The sequence below is a fragment of the Oryzias latipes genome, chromosome 19 (assembly GCF_002234675.1).
Source record: "Oryzias latipes chromosome 19, ASM223467v1".
NCBI classification, from domain to species: Eukaryota; Metazoa; Chordata; class Actinopteri; order Beloniformes; family Adrianichthyidae; genus Oryzias; species Oryzias latipes.
In genome coordinates this window covers 21,295,501-21,315,204 of record NC_019877.2, presented here as the reverse complement: position 1 = coordinate 21,315,204, position 19,704 = coordinate 21,295,501, and the positions used below count along the sequence as shown (strand labels likewise).

The following is a 19,704-nucleotide window of genomic DNA, read 5'->3' as shown; positions in this document are numbered from 1 at the left end:
CAATATGAACATCATTTATACATTCATACAGTAACTAATCAAACTTAGGATAATTAGACATATTAATAAATATTGCTTGAAAGGGAGTGGGAGGAAGCGAACTTATATAATCCCACCCCGTTATAGTGTAGCCATTTTATTACATGATTTATCAATATCCGGTTCCTAGCTTTTATCAGACAGAATTAAGAATCATAAGATATCGATAAAGCACATGACAAAGATGAATTACTTAAGTATTACGTCAAAAATAACTATTTTAGAAATCAACATGGCAAATGCAGATGAGTCATCTGAACTATATGCAGATTATGTTACTTATAAAAGCCATTCATATGAATAAAACATAATACTATATCAGTAAAGCAGACAACACTGTTTCAGGAATTTTCATAGCAAAAATTTCATCAAGTATCAAAAGTTAAAAACGTGCAAAATTATGCTACATTAGGAAAGATTTTTGAATCAATTTATCAAGTTTTGGAGAAAGTGAAGTAATATCATTAAAAGTCAATCAATTTAACAATTTTCAATAAGTGATTAATCATTTGTTTTACTTTTTTAAATATTTTTTTGTATTTTTTTTTTTTTATAATAAAGTAATGCTGTAGGGGAAGAGTAAAAAGGGTCCATAACTGTCGATTGTCCAAGGTTGGTATTTCTTCTTTTACTGATAACAGCTGATCTCCTGGGTTCAAAACAGTTAATAGTTCTCTTCGATGTTATGTCTGCAGACATTAGATTCAGGTCCATATCCTTCTTCAGCTGATATCAGCGACGGTGAAAGTTGAGGTCAAGTTGTCTGCAGGTCAGAACTCTGCTGTTATTCAGGTTACGTCAGACATACAGAGAAAGTGAGGAATCCACGTGTCATATTTCTTGAAATTATTTGGCTCTTTGGTTTATTGCTCCATGTTGTTTCAGACGACCGTGATCAAACACTTCTCAAAGTCCTTCATGGTGTTCACAACCAGAACCTTGGACCGGTCCTCTGGACCGAGCGGTTTGACATAAATCCTGCAGCCTTTAACCCAAGTGTTCTCACTCTGCTTACGCTTCCTGAGAAGCCGTGCATGTTTTGAGATTTCAGCATTACTTCTGGTCAGATGGTCGTTCAGATAAGCAGCCGAACCTTTCAGGTGTTTCCTTTGGGTCATCAAAGCTAGCTTGTGTTTGTGATTCACAAACCTGATGAGGATCGCTGGTTTATCCGTCTCCTTTCTCCTGGGGAGCAGGTGGCAGGTCTCGATGGTATTGAGATCCAGGGAAATCCCTTTAGATGTGAGAAATGAATGTATTTGCTGTTCCAAAGACACTGCACCGATCTCCGTATTGGCACTGCTAGCTACGCTAGCGCTAGCATTAGCAGTGCTAGCTCGAGGCTTGATTGGTACTCCAGTGAGAATGACATTATTCATCCTTACTTGCTGTTCCACATCGTCCAGTATTTTCTCCAGAATCTCGACCCGGTTTTCTCGCTGCTCGTTTTGAGCCCGAAATCTTCGGAACTCTTCCATCATATCCCAAAGTGGCGTTAGCTTACCCGACACTTGTTCCATAAAACTTTTTGGCGTTTTGTTGAATAATGTCAAGAGTCTTTTTGAGGTCTTTGTATTCCTGGGGTTTCTTCGGGGGCATGGTCAGCTCTCTTTTTTGAAAATCAACCTTTTAAGTAATTTGAAGATAGTTGTATTCGCAGAGAGGCACGCCACGCGTCCTGCCGTGTAACCCGGAACCGGAAATCTCTAACTTTAAGAAGGAGCTATCTTACAGTATTTTTCAGTTCGTAATATTTAATGCTTCAACATCTTGCCACTGCAGTCTTCCAATTTTGCGTAGCTTAATAAGCAAAAAAACATCGTTGTGAATTTACCTTTGAGAAAAATATCCGGGTGGCTCGTCTGTAAATGCCTTTTTAAATTTGTTGTGTTCTTGCCACGAATGATCGCTCCGCATGCTTTACACTTTGTTTTTTTTTCTTCTTCGTCAAAAGTGAAGTGAGCCCACAAGTCTCCCCTTCTTTTTCTCCCAGCTTTGGACATTTTGTCGCTCTTTAAATGCCGTCTTCCCGGGAGCTCAGTCAAATAAGTCAAGCTGTGATTGGTCTCTTCTCTCATGCAGTTTCGTCTCTCCCGTTTTGCCGATTGGTTCTTTTGTTTATGTCTCCCGTCTGCTGATTTGATTTTCGTCACAGTCTATTTTCGTCCCGTCCTCTATTCGTTGACGATAATGTCAATCAATTTAGTCATAGTTTTAGTCCCCATCAGTGACTCATTTTCTAGTTTTCGTTTAGTTTTCGTCAGCAAAAAAATATTCGTGACGAAAATAATGACGAAAATATTTAGTCAGTGTGAATCTTTACTATCTTTAATATGATGCTGGCTTTATTATTATGGCGGTTCTTCTGTTTATTTTCTTCGTTGTTGTTGCTGCTGGTTAGTCAGAATGTGAATCAGTGTCTCTTGGACCCGTCTCTGCTCTGTGGACATTTTCCCTATGATTGGTCTCTCTTATGCAGCGTCTATGGCTCATTTTATTCACTCAGCGATCCTTGTTCGTTGCCCCCACACGTTCTGCATCTGGTTCTCCTCCGCCTGTTTTTCCCCGCTCTGTGTACCCCAGTGGGTCCTGCCCTGGCTTCAGGGACTTGCGTCGGATGCATTAGTGAATGTGTTAGTCTCGTCGCGGCCTTGTTTTCTCGGCTGGACAGTTAATTTGTTATTCTCTCTCTGGTTTGGTTTGGAGGTTTGTGGGGGCTATGTGATGGATTCTTCCGGGGCATCGTTTTCAAAGCCGCCACTGAGGGTGGCCCCTGGGAAGTGTTCAGGTTGACGTGACTTGATCTGGACCTGTTAGCGCCTCGCAGTTCATCTTCTGGGCATCAGTGGCCTGGTTCCCCATGCGCCTTCAGGATTAGTATACATTTTCTTCAGCTCCCCATGCTGTCTGTCCCAATTTTCCTCCGAACGCGATATAAGGCTGAGGATGACTGTCACTGATGGTCTCACTGTTCTGCCTCTATGCCTCTCAGTGGCGTCTCTTGGCCTTCAGTTGGCGCTCTAAGTGTTTGTCGGTTCACCTTTCCGCTGTCGTGGCAGTCCTCATAATATCGACTTTATTATCAGAAGCCCTGTACTGGATATTTGTAGGTGATGGGTGCCCTTCATTTTTTTTTTGCGAGTTATTTATGATTTCTTGGTGGCCAACTTTCCTCTGTGTGCCTGGTCTTTTGAATCTCTGTGGAAAAAACTTTAATTTCGAATCTGGGTCTCCACGTTGTCTATAATGTATGGTCCTCCACCCATCCGGATTTATTTTTCTTCTATGGATCTGGATGGTTTATTGATGCTTGTCTCTCCCCATTATGTCATCTCTGGCTTTTGTGCAGCGTGTCGTTTATTCATTTTTATTTTGGTTAAATATGATTTGTCAATGATTGGGCCACCTGACATTTGGTGTGGCTTTGGTCCTATGTGTGACAGACAGGGCTGTGGGTGGTGGTTTGTCCCTCATGGTGTTCCATAGTTTAACATTTATGGCCAGCACCTGTCTGTTGAGCTGTGATTGGCTCACAAGGCTGATTAATAGCAGCAGTGGGAGTTCCATCTAGATGCTGGTTTCCTGGTTTGGCCTTGGTGGGTAAGCTTGACATGTGGACCTTTTTTACTAAAGCTTTTAATCATTTGAGTCCTTTTACTAAAGTTTTTAAGCATTTGAGTTTGCAACATTTTAAATTCTATTTATATTAACAGGTGGTGGCATGAATTCTGACCCTGGGGCATGAGAGGTAATATAAGGGTTTGTAAAACATGTTTGTCCCAGGGGAGAACTAACTTATTTTTCCTTTTCAAGCAGAGTTGCCACTGCTGTTTTGCTTATAGTGTTTTTAGTCATTGTTTTTAATGTTTTAATCAAGCTTGACACCCTTGCTTTTATCCATTTTTAAACTGTTTTGTGCTCATTTTAGTACCTTGGTGGTTGGACCTGGCTGAAGGTGGCTGCCTCCTCCTTTTATCCTTATGATAGCTGGTGGGTGCCATACATAGTGTTGTGTAAGGGGGACCCCCCCCCTGTTTTTCGGCCCATAAATTAGTGGTGACCTGCTCAGGTGCACCTCTTCTGTTTTGTATTTTCTTTTAAATCACTGTTTGGGTTGTGGTGTGTTTTTGTGTGCATTTTGGGCACTGAGCAGGTACTCCTGGTGAGAGTTTGGATCAGAGATCTCCCTTGGTGGTGTTTGTGGCTACCCGCCGGTGCAGTGGGGCTGAGGCGATCCTGGAGGCAGCCGCCCTCATGCAGTGTTGGCGTGCGGTCCAACTGTCCGAGTCTATTTTAACTTTCTCTTTTATGGAATTTGTGTCAAGTTTTTAATAAATTGTATATTTTTAACCTCTATGAAATCCAGTCTCCATTTGAGGTGCAAATGTAAGAGGGCGACCGGTCACATATGGTCATCCGTTCATCTTGTGTTCTTGTTCTGGGTAGTTCGATCCTGGGCCCCGTGTTCCTGTTCTGGATTTTCGTGTTTTGCGTTTGATCTTTCCCTCTCTATGCTTGGAGTGGTTTTGTGATGACTGTCGTGTCTTCAGGCTCCCTCCACTTGTTCTTCTGAGTCTGCGCCTTCTGGTTTGGGGGAAAAGGATTTAAGAAGAGTCGTTTGTGTTTGTCCGGCCACCAGAATCTACAGCTCTGATGGTTTTTAAGGGGTCGTCCAGTTATTTCATCCTTGGAGATTATATTAAGGCTGTTTCAATAGTGAATGATAGTATTGTGTCATCGGTTGACTTGGTTGACGTTTAAATAACGCCTTGAGCAATTTCTACCCTGACCGTAGGGAACATATCACTTGCGCTCTCAAGCTTAGTTCAAGAGTTAAATCTTGTGTCCACAATTCAGTCAATCTGCCTTGCTCAAGCAGATGACACTCTGATAGATGCATCCCCATTTAGAGGCTTGTTATACTCCGCCTCTAAATGCTTGAGGTTCAGTCTAGCAAAAATACTATCAAAACCTATGATCCCTCATGGCTCTCAAGTTCTCTTTTGCAATATCCAGACGCCCTTGGCTAATTAAAATTTCAGTAGTCTGTACTTTGTTGTCCACCAATTTGAGAACCACTAATATCAAAACGGGCTGCATGGTGGCGCAGTGGTTAGCGCTCTTGCCTCACAGCAAGAAGGCCCCCCGTTCAAGTCCCGGCTGGGGGACATGAAAAACACATCAATGGGGGACCTTTCTGTCTGGAGTTTGCATGTTCTCCCCGTGTATGCGTGGGTTTTCTCCGAGATATCCGGCTTCCTCCCACCGTCCAAAAACATGCTTCATAGGTTAATTGGCAACTCTAAATTGTCCATAGGTGTGAGTGTGAGAGTGAACGGATGTGTGATTGAGGATATTCCACCCTGCGACAGACTGGCGACCAGTCCAGGGTATCCCTTGCCTACGCCCAAGTGGCCGGGATAGGCTCCGGCAACCCCGTGACCCCGAAAGGGAATAAACGGTCCCTCTGAAACTGTCAAAGGTTACTGTTCTTATCATTGGAGTATATAAAAAAATTGGTGTTAAGATTTCGTGCAGGTAATATATTTCACTATCATTTCACTGTTGGAATTTGTAATTATGGTTTCTAGGGTGTGATGAATGCACAATGGGTCTTTTCCTTAACTATCTACTAAATTTCACTTTCTCAGATTTGTTCTTTAAAAGCACTGTTATTTCATTTATCTCAATCATTTTGAAACTGATCAGTTTCTGGGTTATTTTTATATTCTTGTCAAGACTAATACTGCTTTGTTTTTATCTATGCATCGCATCCTGAGCCTGCGAACCCCTACGCCCCGATCAGCTTCTCCGTTTCCAGGAAAGGATGTCACCCATGCATTCCTTGATCTGATGCTGCAACGATGACTGCTCGACGTACCTATTGCTGCACTGAAAGTGAAAGGGCGGTGGACCTCCTCTGCATTCCAATGACACTTCTGACTGAATTAATCAATCAATGTCAACAGCAGAATGAATGTAAATTTTTCGATTATATGGTAAATGGCGTATACTTAAATGAAAATGAAATGAAATGAAAATGGAATGCTGCCGAAAACACACCCCATTTTATTACACACGGATTATAAATTCACATTTTTCTTCTTCTGGATGATTTTAGTGTTGTGGGTTTTGTTACCCGAAAGTTTTATGGAAATTTCTCATGGAATTGAACGGAGCCTTATGCCAAACGAAAAGATGTGAATGCCAACTTAAAGAATGTGGAAAATTAAGTATGTCAAATAAATATTTCTTACTGCAAGAGTTGTCTGACTGAAACAAAGTGAAAACATTCAGTTCTGAAGTCTCCTGACACAACAGTAGTTTAAAGAATGGAAACATGTTGGTCACAACATCTTCAGCATTATTGCTTTGACTCTTTTATTTACAGTTTTGTTAAATTATTTCCACATTTGTACGTTCATTTCTGTGATTTCTGTGCCTGCAAATGTTTGCTGTGTGGGAAAAGTGATCCAAAGAGGTCAGCTGGGTCGGTTCTACACAAGGAGCACCAGATGGACTCCTATGAATTACTGACCCATGAAGGTTCTGCTGTAACTTCATCAAACCAATCAGGTTAGGAAGACCCGCCCACCTCATTAGCATATTTTGATCACAAAACAAAATAATGCTGGACTGTGGAAGCGCAGGAATGTAGAGATGAGTCTGCATTTGTCTTCTTGAAGGAAGCTCCTCACCTGCTGTGTCTGTCTCTGCAGGGCGGGGCTACAGGAGAGGGACGCCATCATCCGCATCAATGGATCAATGGATTAATGCATTAAATTCAATTCAATTCAATTTTATTTGTATAGCCCAAAATCACAACAACAGTCGTCTCGATGGGCTTCGAAGTAAAACATGAACTCAAAAGGATCATGAATACAAAGAGTTCAATAGGAAAATACAAAAATGAACTAACAAACTAACTAAACTATACTGGCATCCCTGCCCTTAGACCCCCCTGCGCGGTAAGGAAAAACTCCCAAAAAAACCGGATTCCGGAAAAAACGAAAAAACCTCAGGGGTGCCCACATGAAGGAGGGATCCTCCCCCAGGACGGACAGGCGATGTACCAGAACTCTTAGAGAAGAATTAACTTATCTAAATCTACAACTACATATATAAAAGTCCAGCAGACGAGCTTCATCCAGCCGTGGTTGTGGGGACAGTCAAAGGCGCGAGTCGAGCCGGAGACAGGAACCACAGCCAGGAGCAGGAGTGGAGACGAGGTACTCGGTCAGGTACAGAGCAGAGACGAGCCAGAGATGAGCCAGAGGCAGGATCCACAGCCAGGTGTAGGAGCAGGAGCAAAGGCGAGGTAAACGGTCAGGAACAGGAGCACGGATGAGCCAACTGGAGTCTGGAAGCACTCCCACTCCCCAGGAGGGGAGAGGAAAAGAGGGACAATACATGAATCGCACTGTACCAGACAGAGGCATGGAGAACTAAATGAAAAATGATGATCAAGAATAGAGGAGAGGAAGGGTAGAAGTAGAAAAGAAAAGAGGACAGAACCCCAGTGCACCATAGTTACCCCAGCTTCAACTTCTAGCAGCCTTTTAAAAGAAATAGTTATTAAGTTTAATTTAAACAAATTAACATTAAGTTAAATAATCTCTGAATACTAACTAGTCTGACAATAAGCCTGTCCAAAGAGGAATGTTTTCAGTCTAACTTTGAATGTAGAAACTGAGTCGGCCTCTCTTACATGAGCTGGGAGTTTATTCCATAAGACAGGGGCTTGGTGGCTAAACGCTCTACCTCCAACCGTACTTTTACTAATTCTAGGAACCACAAGCAGTCCTGCATTTTGCGAGCGAAGTGTTCTCATTGGATGGTAAGCTGTTATGGTGGTTGAACCAGCGTCTCCTACAGATTTTTAAACCGCCTTTATAGTTAGGATGATAAACACCTCTGAATAAAGTGATTCTGGCTCCTCCCACCACAGAGACTGCAGGATCTGTCAGACTCACCTGTCCATTTCCTCATCCTTGGATGAAAGGCTGATGTTGGCGTCTGACTAAAAGAGTCAAGAAAACACGTATTGAGTTGTAAAAGAATAATAAAAAAAAAAGACCCTTTTAGACGAGGCAAGCACATTTCATGAACACACAAAGGCAATTGCTTTACATAAAACATTAAAAGAAACATTCAACAGAAGTGTCATTAAAATAAGATTGAAAGAACATCAAAAAGGACAGAATTTAAATTAAGCATAGATAAACAGTGCGGTTGTAAACTTTTGAATACAAACCAATCAGGTGCAGCTGAGAACAGATGGGTGTCTAACCCAGATTTAATACAGAGTGTTTCAGCTGATCTAAGGCTTTCTGGAAGTCTGTTCCAGATCTCCATTTTTGGTTTTGACTCTAGGGACTGAGTCAAAACTGGATCCAGATGACCAGAAAGTCAATACATCACGAATTTTGGTGCTAAACCATTCAAAGCCTTATAAACCAGCAACAGAATTTTAAAGTCTATCCTCTGGCAGCCAGTGCAAAGGCCTCAGAACTGGACTGATGTGTGAGAACCCGAGCAGTGGAGTTCTGAATAAGCCGCAGTTTCCTGATTGATTTTATTATTATTATTATTATTTGGTAGTCCTGTAAAAACACTGTTACAGTGGTCAGGTTAACTAATGATGCTAGTTTTTCCAGGTCCAGATCTTTAATCCTTGCAGAATTTTTAGAAATGAAAGGGAAGCGACTTCAGGATGGAGCCTTGGGGAACTCCACGGGTCATTTCTGTTGGCTCCGATGTAAAGTTACCAAAGGACACAAAATATTTTCTGTTTTCCAAGCATGAACCAGTAAAGTACTGGCCCATTGAGACCCACCACGTTTTCCAGACATTTGAGTAATAAAACATGCTCAACTGTAACAAATGCAGCAATGAGATCCAATAAAACCAGCACTGACACATTTCCACTGTCCATGTTCAAATGTATATATTAGTCATTGGGAGCAGGCAGCTTGTGGCCCACTCGGCGTATTTTCTACGTGACAAATAAACTCTTTTTCAAGCAACATTTTGTCGTCTGCTCCGGATTCACAACAATTTGACTAAAGAAATATTCCAAAATGCAAATTTGTTCTAAATTTACTTTATATGTGTCCTCCAAAATGCTACAAGATTATGTTCAAAACACCAGTGGGTCTTTAGATTCTATCTAGATCAATTCTATCTTTCAGTAGATGGTAGGACAGGCTGAAACTTGTTCTAGTCCAACATCCCCACCTCCTGTACAGCTAAATCAAGACATCGTGCATTTGACATGAACTTTCTGGCCATTTTAAAATAAATCTTTCTGCTATGAATTTGTTTTTTTCAAAAATATGCCCCACTTTTCAGAGAGTTTTCTCATTTCTGCTTGTTTTTCATTGTCTAAATGTCTCTCTGCATTTGTTTCTGTGTTATGTCGACATTTAAACGTCCCTAGAAGTGCAGCCGCCGATCCCATCAAGCCTCGCCGTACTCATGTTTCCATGTTGGTTCCCTACCACAGCCCGCTCCTGCAAAAGAGTTCCAGCTTTGGTGAACGCTCAAACCCACCAGGGGGAGTCTGCTTGTTACCTGGCAGCGCAGCAGGGGCATGGGGGAGTGGTCCGCCTCCTCCTGAAAGCCCACGCCGACATCACCAGATGACTTGTCCTGTCCTCTGTATGCAGGTGAAGCTGCTACCTGCCGCTGACAGGTGCTGTCTGCTGTTTTTGTAGCAAAGGTGTAATTCCCTCAGCTGTAGACAGGGGGCACATGGACGTGGTTGACCTGCTGGTGTCTAAGGGCGCAGAGGTGAACAGGACACACACGGCGTCCACACACAAACAGCTGTAAATGCACCGTCTCTCCTCCAGGGTCACGGCCAAATTGTGTCCATCCTGGTGAAGGTCTGTAACCGGGAGGTTCTGGACAACCATGGCATCTCCCCTGTGTTTGTGGCGGTGCAGTACGGACAGAGGGAAAGCCTGGAGGCTCTCATTTATGCTGGGGATCAGCTGTTTCTGTCTTTGCATTATTGTGTTTTCAAACCTGGAGGAAAACTCCAGATGGCATTTAGACATCAGCTAAACTCATCCGTTCCTGATCCTCTCCCTGCATTTTCCTTTTTTTCTCTTTTCCTGGTGCAGATGTCAACAGCCCAGCCGCTGATCTAGCCACCCCCCTCCTTATTGGCTCACAGGAAGGTCACATGGCATGCGTCGACCTTCTGTTAGACCTTGAGGCAGATCTCAACCAGGCCTGCAGAAACGAATGGCCTCAGCTTCCCATCCATGCAGCGGCTGAATTCGGACGTACGGGGTACGGAGCCCTGACCTGTCTCCCGCCGGGACAGGTGTGCATCCATGAGGTTTCCCTGCAGAGGGCTCCCTGTCCAATAATCCAGCCTGGATGTCTTTCAGGGAGTGTGTGGGTCTGCTGGTGGCTGCAGGAGCTGCTCTAGAGGAGCAAGACTGGATCCAGGTCTTTGTCTCTGACAGCTCACAGCTGCTGCAGCTCATCCTCCAGCATCAATGCTTTCTACGAAACGAGTCTCCAAGGGCTCTGGAAGGAGGACGCTGACGCTGCAGGAGCTGAGGCGCATGCTGAGTGTGGCTGGAAGCTGCAGCGGTTCTGCCTGCCTCTGGGTTCCGGTGCTCCTGAGTTCAGGGCTGGAGCCGTCCTTCCTGCTTCAGCCTCACTTGTAAGGAGCAGGAGCAGCAGGAGAAGTTTTTCAGCGCGGTCAGGATTTGTTCAGTTGTGCTCCGAATACTTGAATATGTGTATATTTGACCAAATCTATCTTCATACATGGAGGGTCTGAGCTGCACCTCAGTGTGCAGATGCTTAACAAAACCGCTCAATACTTAGAATTCATCTAGTTCTGGAGAACTGGATGGACTGTGGGACCCTTAACCTGGAGAAGGATGGCGGGTGCGGAGTTGTGTACTTCGTCTTGGCCTGATAGGGAAACTTAGAGCCACTTGCATGAACGGGACGTATTCAAAACAGTCTTGCAGTAACAGCAGCAAAGTTACAGTCACATCACCGTAAAACACCATGTATGAAGAAATCCCCAAAGGTTCATGTTTGCAGAAACAAAACACATCATGCTGTAAACACAATGCTTTAGAAAGAATAGTAATGCCCCCCACCTTCCAAGAAATTAGAGTAAAACAGTATCTGGGATTTACTTTTTGAGACAACGGGTAAAAATGATCTTGTGTGCCTGATCCAACCTGTACAGGATTCCCTGGAAATGTCACCATAAGCCATGTCCGTGGCCTGGAACCAGTTTTCCTGAGTGGATGGTTTTCTCTTTTATACCTTCCAACGCCCAGCTGATACAAATCCAATTAGGTTAAAGAATGGAGACTAAGGTGAAAACAAGACTAATGCAAATAGGGGATTTGTGTTAAACCACTGTCTGAAGAGAAGACCTTTGTGAGAATTGAAACTGTCCCAGAAAACAAAAACGCTACATCTTCTCTGTCATTTTCTTGTTGAATGTCTGCACTATCGATGTTGGCGGTTGACCTTTTGACCTTTTTCCTTCATGGTTCACTCTTCTTGGTCTGACTTGCTTTGCTCCGTTATCCATCTTTGAAAAGCCGCTCAATATTTCCAGGACTGCCCTGCCATTGATCAGTACTGTGTTAATGGTAATAGAAGCCGTTTTGCCAATTTGTGTTTTGGCATCTTGTACATTGGTATGAATAGCAACCATGTTTGAAAGGGCCTATACCATGCTATTCTTCAGCCTTTCGCTCCTTGTGGGTGCCGCCCATTTCATGACGCTAACTGTGTCTGCATCTCGTCTACGTTAACAGACAACATCCGAACTTTTGCAAAGATGGATGTGCATGTGACATGAGAGCGTTTAGCCGATTATTGCTACCTGAAAGTGGGCCTGTGTGTGTTAGTCTGGGGGCGGTGCTGGCAGCCCTTCCTGGAAGGGGCTGTTCCTCACTTTGTGACATCACAATGTGAGGACCCCCTCGCTTTCGTGGATTAGGAGGGGCTGGTGCTCAGAGAGCAGGGTTTTAGAGGAATACTCAGAAATGCGTGAATGGATCAAAATACCACTTTGGGGTTCATATTGAGAAATCAACATAATAACACACTTAAAGCTAAAACAAAGTTGCTTTTGCATGATGAAGGCCATTTAAAAGTCAGAATATATCATGCATCTTGCAAAGCTTAGACTCAGAGTTTTGCTAATTGTGCCTGAACTGCAAATTGTGTTTTAGGTTTGGACCAAAGAACGATGTTTTTAGGAAAAGAATTAAAGCTGTTGATAATCTGGTTTACAGAATGGCACTTAGAGTTTTTCCAATTGGTAGCCTGAACCTTTTTTCTCCAATGATTTGTGATATTTGCTGGATTCCAGGAATGACATGAAATCCTCTCCATCTTTTCTCACCTTTGTCATAGTAGGAATAACACGTCAATGTTCATCTTGACCCCATAGGATAGCACAAGGGATCATAGCTCTCTTTTAGTTGTTTGTCATTCTGACTTCATATGTGCTGTTCTAGCAGAAAACAGGAAGTGCTTCTCACAATCTTTAGTCATCTAAACATCGAAATACTCTTTAAAATTAAATATCATTGCTCCTTCAGCTCCATAAATGTGGTATAAAGTGTAGAAAACACAAATATTCAAATATAAAAAGTTAAAGAAAAAATAGGTAAAAACGTTTTTCAGTATGAATACAGGCCCTCCCCCGGTTCAAGTCCCGGCTGGGGGTCATGAAAAACAACATCAATGGGGGATCTTTCTGTCTGGAGTTTGCATGTTCTCCCCGTGCATGCGTGGGTTTTCTCCGGGATCTCCGGCTTCCTCCCACCGTCCAAAAACATGCTTCATAGGTTAATTGGCAACTCTAAATTGTCCATAGGTGTGAGAATGAATAGGTGTGTGATTGTGGACATTCTACCCTGCGACAGACTGGCGACCTCTCCAGGGTGTCCCCTGCCTTCCCCCACATGTGGCCGGGATAGGCTCCAGCAGCCCCGTGACCCCGAAAGGGACTAAACAGAATACAAAAAGGAATGAATGAATACGGCAGAGTTTGTTGATGCGTTCCTCCATTTTGCTGTGCTGCTGTGTCACGTACAGTTCTGCAGGCTGCAGCCAGGGGTTTCTGTCATCTGTGGATACAGTTATTTATTTATCCAGCAGAGGGCGCTCTGCAGTATGTGACAGCACAAACCCATCCGTGTCGTTCCTGCTTTCAGGGAAGTGGAGGTTGATTCCTATTTTGCATCATTTGAACGCATCGCTGGTACTTTGAAGTGGCCCCATGAGATGTGGCCTTTGTTGCCCGAGAGGCTTGTGGTCTATCTGAATGAGCAGAAAGTTAACTCTGTGACATCAGCAGCGGTGCTGGTTGATGACTACGTGTTGAGTCATAAAACATCCTTCCCTGTGCCAAACAACCACCTGAGAGCCGCTTCTGTACCTCAGCCGACTCACACTGAACCCCATGCATCCAGAGAGACACCCGAGTGTTTTTATTGTCATAAAACTGGACATGTCATCGCTGACTGCACTCTCTTATGAATCTGAAAACGCTCAACAGAGTCCTTCCAGTCCAAAAGGGGTTGGAGTCATCTGAAAGTCAGGTGAAGGTAAGAAACACCCAGCCACCTGCTTTAAACCTTTTGCGTTTGAAGGTCTTATCTCCCTGAGCAGAAACCGCATTTTGAGGGTTCCCAGACTGTGATTTTAGCAAATGCACCACCGTTTTCTGGTTCATCCTTCTGTGGATATAACTGTATGCTTCGTGGTATTGGCATGGAGATTTCTCCTCTCCCAGTTCACCTTGTCCACCTGAAGTCTTAGTTAATTACAGGTATTTTACAGGCAGTTTGTCCGGACCCGCCCATAAAAGGTGTTACGCTTTTGCTGGGAAATGATGTGGCTGGCAAAAACTGTCTGACAGTTTTTCCATGCCTGTTATTTCAGGAGTCTAGACATAAAATAATGTTGCTGCAGAGAAAAAACAGTTCAGAAAGCTGACTGTCTGAGTGAACATGACAGGTTTTCTCATAAACAGGTGACAAGGAGAAAGGACCACACGTCTGTTTTGGAGCACTCCAGGAAGTCCAAGCTACCTATACGTCTCCAGAACCCGGGGCGTGCAGGTCGGATAGCAGCCGACCCTTCTCACCCTGGACATGGATTACGAAGGCTAAGGTCCATCAGGACCAGAACCTCCAGACATAAGAACAGTTTCTTTCACTCTAAGGTCAGACTCATGAACACCTTTTAACTCCTCCCCCCTTAAACTTTTCACATAAATCTTCAGTCACCAGTCCACTACCCGCACCTTCTCCATCCTCAGTTTGCACTGTTTGCATTTCTTTTTTCGTTCCGTGGAAGTACAGGAAACAAATTTACCGGCCGTACAAAGGACTTTTCTGACAACTTTGGCAAAATTTGATATACAACAAGATCTAAGGACACGACATGGTGAGACGACATAGCTAACGACACTAGCTGCGATTGCTAAGGATTTTCCTGACGACAGGGAAACGACGTAGCAAACGACACTAGCAACAGTTGCTAAGGATTTTCCTGACGCCGTAGTGAGATGACATGGGGTAAGGACAAAGACAAAGACAAATGCAAAGTTTTAAGCATAAAGCAAGCATACACATCACAAAGTAAAAACATAGTAATAATCAAAGAAGCATGGGCATGCAGAAGATATTGCTTAGTAGTACATAGACATGAACCAATGTTCAATGAACTGGTTCAATAGACATAAACAATGGGCCCAAAACATAGACAGTGGACGCAAAAACACGATCAGTAGACATAGACAATGGACCAAAGACATAACAGTGGACGCAAAAACCCATTTGATATTTTTGGCACAAACGGAACCTCATACACTAAGACTATTTCTACTTTGTTTGAAGGAAATCCAGCTGCAACCACTGACGTTGCTTCTAACTGCCCTCATGCTGTCTCTTCTTGAACTGTTTATGATTGTAGGATTGTTCTGTTTTGTCTTGGTATGTGTGATGAATGTCTTGAGTTAATTGTTCTGCAGAGCAAGAACCTCCTGAAAACCACTTTTAAACTGAGTCAGGTCTGTTTTTCAATGCCAGGACTTGCCGGCTTGGTCGGTGGTTGTTGCTGCAGTTGTTGCCCTTGCTGGGGCAGCTGGAGTTTAACATTGCAGCCTCCCGGCTGTGAATTGGACCCCTTGCTGTCCCGGTCTGGATGGGCACTGCGGCGATGCTCGTACGGCTGAGCTGCCTCTTGGTATGAAGAGATTCCCAGATACTGTTGTCTCACAGCAGAGCCAAGCCTTCCTGTCCTTCTAGAAGTTCTGTTGGTGATGGACCTTCCCCAGCAATAGTTTTTACTTCATTACCAACAGTTGTGTCATTGGGTCTGTCTGATGGAGATGAAGTTCTTCTGAAGCTCCTTCCACATCTTCCAGATTCATGGAAACCTTTGAGTTTTGTTCCTCTTCTTGAAGCTGGATCTCAATGTCAGTTGATTTCTTTTAACTAGTGTTCTTTCCACAGGCGGCAGTAGTCTTTTTTTTAACATCCATTGGAGATGACTCTCAGAGGACAGAGCAAGAACAAGAGCTGTTTTCAAACTCTGCAGCAATTGTGAAGCCACACGGGAGCTGTCCAGTGCTGAAAATCAATCCAAAGCCTGCAGTGATCATGGACAGAGACGCAGAGCTCTATACATGTGTTGGAAAGGAAACTGCCTTTAAGATCTTTTCCCGAATCTCACTCACCATTTTTACAGCTGACTATTCAGACAGCAGAAACATTCTTCTGTGTTTTCAGAGGTCAATAATTATTAATATTTACTCAAATTAGTTTAGCTTCCAGCCCAGTTTCCAAAGACCTGCTCCTGGATTTCTCATAAACAAACTTGTCTCTGGTCTGAGTTGCTCCAATGTACAGTGGTTCTTTTCTGTCTCACAGTGCTGCTGCTCCCCACATGTCTGCTGTGCAGTGTGTCTTCTGATTTGTCTCTTGTGTCTTCGGTTTCTGGGTCTTTCTTTGTCTCTCAGGCCCTGACTCCTTTGGTTCTACTGGGGTCAGTTGCATCTGTGTTTAGTTCTTTCATGTCTTGTCATTATTTAAAGAGCTGTCTTTTTTGTTCTTGTGTTTTTCAACGGGAACTTCTAGACGTGGACGACCGGCGCTTAAAGAAAGTTCCTCTGTGGTTCACACAAACCCTCAAACTAGAAAATAGAGTCGTGGATGTTTGCATCTTCTGCAGCAGACAGGTTGTCTGTCTCTATTTAATCAGGTAATGTCAGCAAAGCCGTGCAGATGTCGCTGAAATATGTCATCTCTCTAAGTGGAACACAGCAGAGCGGGTATCCAGGAATATGAGTCAGTTCAGGGATCAGCCAATGAACATTTAGACCCACCCTCTTTCAGTGATTGACAGACAGACTCATTCTGCTGAAAAAGCTCATCAAGAAATAAATAATTCATTCTGAAAAACAGCAATGTGAAATAAAAGCAAAGCTACTTTGGAAAATATTGATTCTGAAATGTGAGATTCCGAAAAAATGAAAATGAAAATAAAGGCTGCAGCGATCCTCTACACCCAAACGTGTCTCTGAGCTCCTTGTTTTACATATGAAACTCCGCTTTACTAACACCGAACCCCAGAAAGACGGCTACACGGAAAATAATCTGATTTTGAGTCGCCAAAAGGTTCAGAATCTCTTTGTTTTAAACCTATAATAATCCGGAAATAAAGCTTCACAAAAGGCTCCACATATTTCATCTTCAAGCTAGATTCCGATAAACGGACAACTTCGGTGTTTTCTCCTTAATCTAAAACTTTTCTTCTCGTAAATTTGGGAGATAAAAACTCGTAAATTTACTTTTTTTTTTTGGTGGGTCTAAAACTCTGTCGTATTTAACAACCCCTCCAAAACAAATTAAAAGAAAAAAAACAATAGAAAGTTAATTTCTTCTTGCTTTGTATTAATAATAGAATGGAACTTTATTTATCTCAGGGAGAAATGTAGCCAGCAGCAGCCCAAAGAAAAAAAAGTGATAGCACGATTGCAAATCACTAGATATTGGATCAAACTAACAAATCAGTAAATAGGTACATCTACACATTTACATATTTTTTAAGACCTGGTAACACAGAGTTGTGCAGTCTGATAGCAGTGGGAATGTGAGACCTGCAGCTCGTTTCTACACTGTGTGTGTCCAAATCTGTCACTGCAGGAACTTCTCAGTCATTTTGCAGTCGCCTGCAGTGGGTGAGAGCTGCTGTCTTTGATGGACAGCAGCTTGATCAACATCCTCCTCTTACCCACCTCCTCCACAGAGTCCAGCTAGCAGCCCAGGACAGAGCTGGACCTCCTGACCAGCTCATTCAGTCTCCTCTTGTCCCGGTCGTGCTGCTTGGTCCCAGCAGACAACAGCATAAAGAAAGGCAGAGGCTACCAGAGAGCCAGAAAAGGTTCTGAGCAGAGGTCTGCACACTCCAAAGGACCTCAGTCTCCTTAGAAGATGGAGGAGACTTTGGCCCTTCCTTTACAGGTCATCTGTGTTGAGGGACCAATCCAGTTTGTTGTACACCTCCTTGAAACTGTCGACCATGTCAATGTCACTTCCTGGATGTTCTCCGGGAAGTGGGCCACCGTTCTTGGTCTTCTGGGGTCAACCACCATCTCTTTGGTCTTGCTGGTGTTTGAGCACAGGTCATTGCTCTCACACAAGCTCACAAAGTTCCTGATGGTTGACCGTTCCTCCACAGCACCTCCTTCAGACTCACAGTACTTCTGGAGATGACAGCTGGTGGTTTTTTACATGAAGTTCAAAGTGTAGAGAGTGACGAAGAGAACAGAGCACAGTTCCCGGGGGGGGGGGGTCCTCTTTGCTCCAATCGTTACCAAAGATCCTTTTCATGTGTGTGTGTATGTGTGTGTGTGTGTGTCTTCTAAAGGGTGCAGTTAGAACTGGAGGGTGGAGCACTGAGAAGACATCTGCTGCTTGCTGGCAGTGATGTCCAAGCACCCCCACCACCACCACCAAGGGTCCTACATGTCTAAGTTCAATTAAAACCGAGAGGGGAGGAGCCTGTTACCACACGGCAACCATGGGAGGCGGACCATTACCAGGTAGCTCCTCCCCACAAGGTGCATCGCAGGCTGACCCCCTCCCCCCCCATCACCCTGATAAGTGATTATATGAGGAAGGGGGCAAGTCGGGACAGCAGGTAGACTGGCCCCCGGTTGGTGAAAAAACTGTCCCCCAGCCCCCGCTTAGGACTGGGCCAAGGTCTCCCCAGCCCACGGGCCCCATCTCCCAAAGCGCAGTGCCCCCATGCCCCACCACCCCAGCCCACACAAAGAGAGAGGAGAAAAGAAAGCGCCGCTCCCCGGAGCAAACCCAGGCCCCGCCCCCGAGCACCGCCCCTGGGAAAACCCTGGTTAGGCCTCGACGGGACCGAGGCAGTGCAACAATAGGGTTGACTCTCCCCAGGGCAGCCCCCCTCCCCCCAATAAAAGCCAACCCCCACCTGCACAGGCAAAAAGACTCACCCCCAACTTCAGTGATGGCATCTGTCTGGATATTCCATCTCAGAGTTCTGTAGTTCCATCTTTTCTTGGACTAAGATGCTGTGACTGCAGCATCTTAGTCCAACAGCTGATCTGTGTTTCCTGCCGGGTGTGGTGGCGCACGCCTGTAATCTGCGCTCATGGAGGCTGAGGCTGGAGGATGGTTGGAGCTCAGGAGCTCTGAGCTGCAGTGGACTGTGCTGATCGGGTGTCTGCACTGAGTTCGGTACCGATATGGTCTTTCGGGGGGAGCCCGGGGAGACCAGGTCGTCTAAGGACGGGTGAACCGGCCCAGGCCGGAAACGGAGCAGGTCAAAGCCCGCGTGCCGCTCAGCAGTGAGATCACACCTGAGAGTAGACGCTGTAGCACAGCCTGAAGAAACATCCAGACCCAGCCTTTTGATCTACTCTGTACTCTTCATCAGAATATTCTGACAAGAACTCCCACAGTTGTTGATCCAGCAGCTTCTGGAAACTTTAACGAGTTTTCTGTTTTTAGTGAAAAACATTGTTTCTTGTTGCTCCTACACCGCCCCCTGCTGGACTGTAGAGGGAATAACAAACAAAACAAACAGCTGTTTTCTCACTAAATGATGAAGAACAGCTCCTGTCCACTGTACCTGCTTGGTGGCGTCGTCATGGCGAGACACGTGAGCTGTGCTGAACAACTTCTCTGCTTTGATGATACCCGATGCTCCCATTTTTAACTAACATATCTTCTTTGTTCTTGTGCTGTTTTCACTTTATTTATGGTCAACTTTGATCATTTCTTTATTTTTTTAAGTTTCAGAGTTTCAACATCTTCACATTTTCAGCCATTTCTTCAGCAAATTTACCTCTGCATTTTCTTCTGGAACATCTGGAGGGCTGGTGCAGAGACAACAACCTTTGCATCAACGTGAAGAAGACCAAAGAGATGATCGTGGACTTCAGGAAGGACAGACACCCCCCTCCACCCCATTCACATTGGAGGGGCTGTGGTGGAAGTAGTTTCCAGCTTCAGGTATCTGGGCGTGCACATCTCCAACAACCATACCTGGAGCACCAACACTTCCTGTCTGGCCAAAAAAGCAAATCAGCGCCTCTATTTCCTGGGTGGAGAGCGTCCT

The 19,704-nt window shown here is 44.3% G+C and overlaps 2 long non-coding RNA genes across 2 annotated transcripts in view; one reads left to right on the top strand and one right to left on the bottom strand.

Annotated features, from left to right (window-relative positions):
- LOC111946473 overlaps positions 1–19,704 on the bottom strand; it is a 35,281-nt gene that overhangs the window by 10,796 nt on the left and 4,781 nt on the right. The window lies entirely within an intron of this gene.
- On the top strand, positions 3,042–4,392 carry LOC105358205. The gene is made up of 3 exons (XR_002872215.1): positions 3,042–3,787; positions 3,968–4,029; positions 4,193–4,392. It is a non-coding gene; the product is annotated as an uncharacterized LOC105358205 (long non-coding RNA).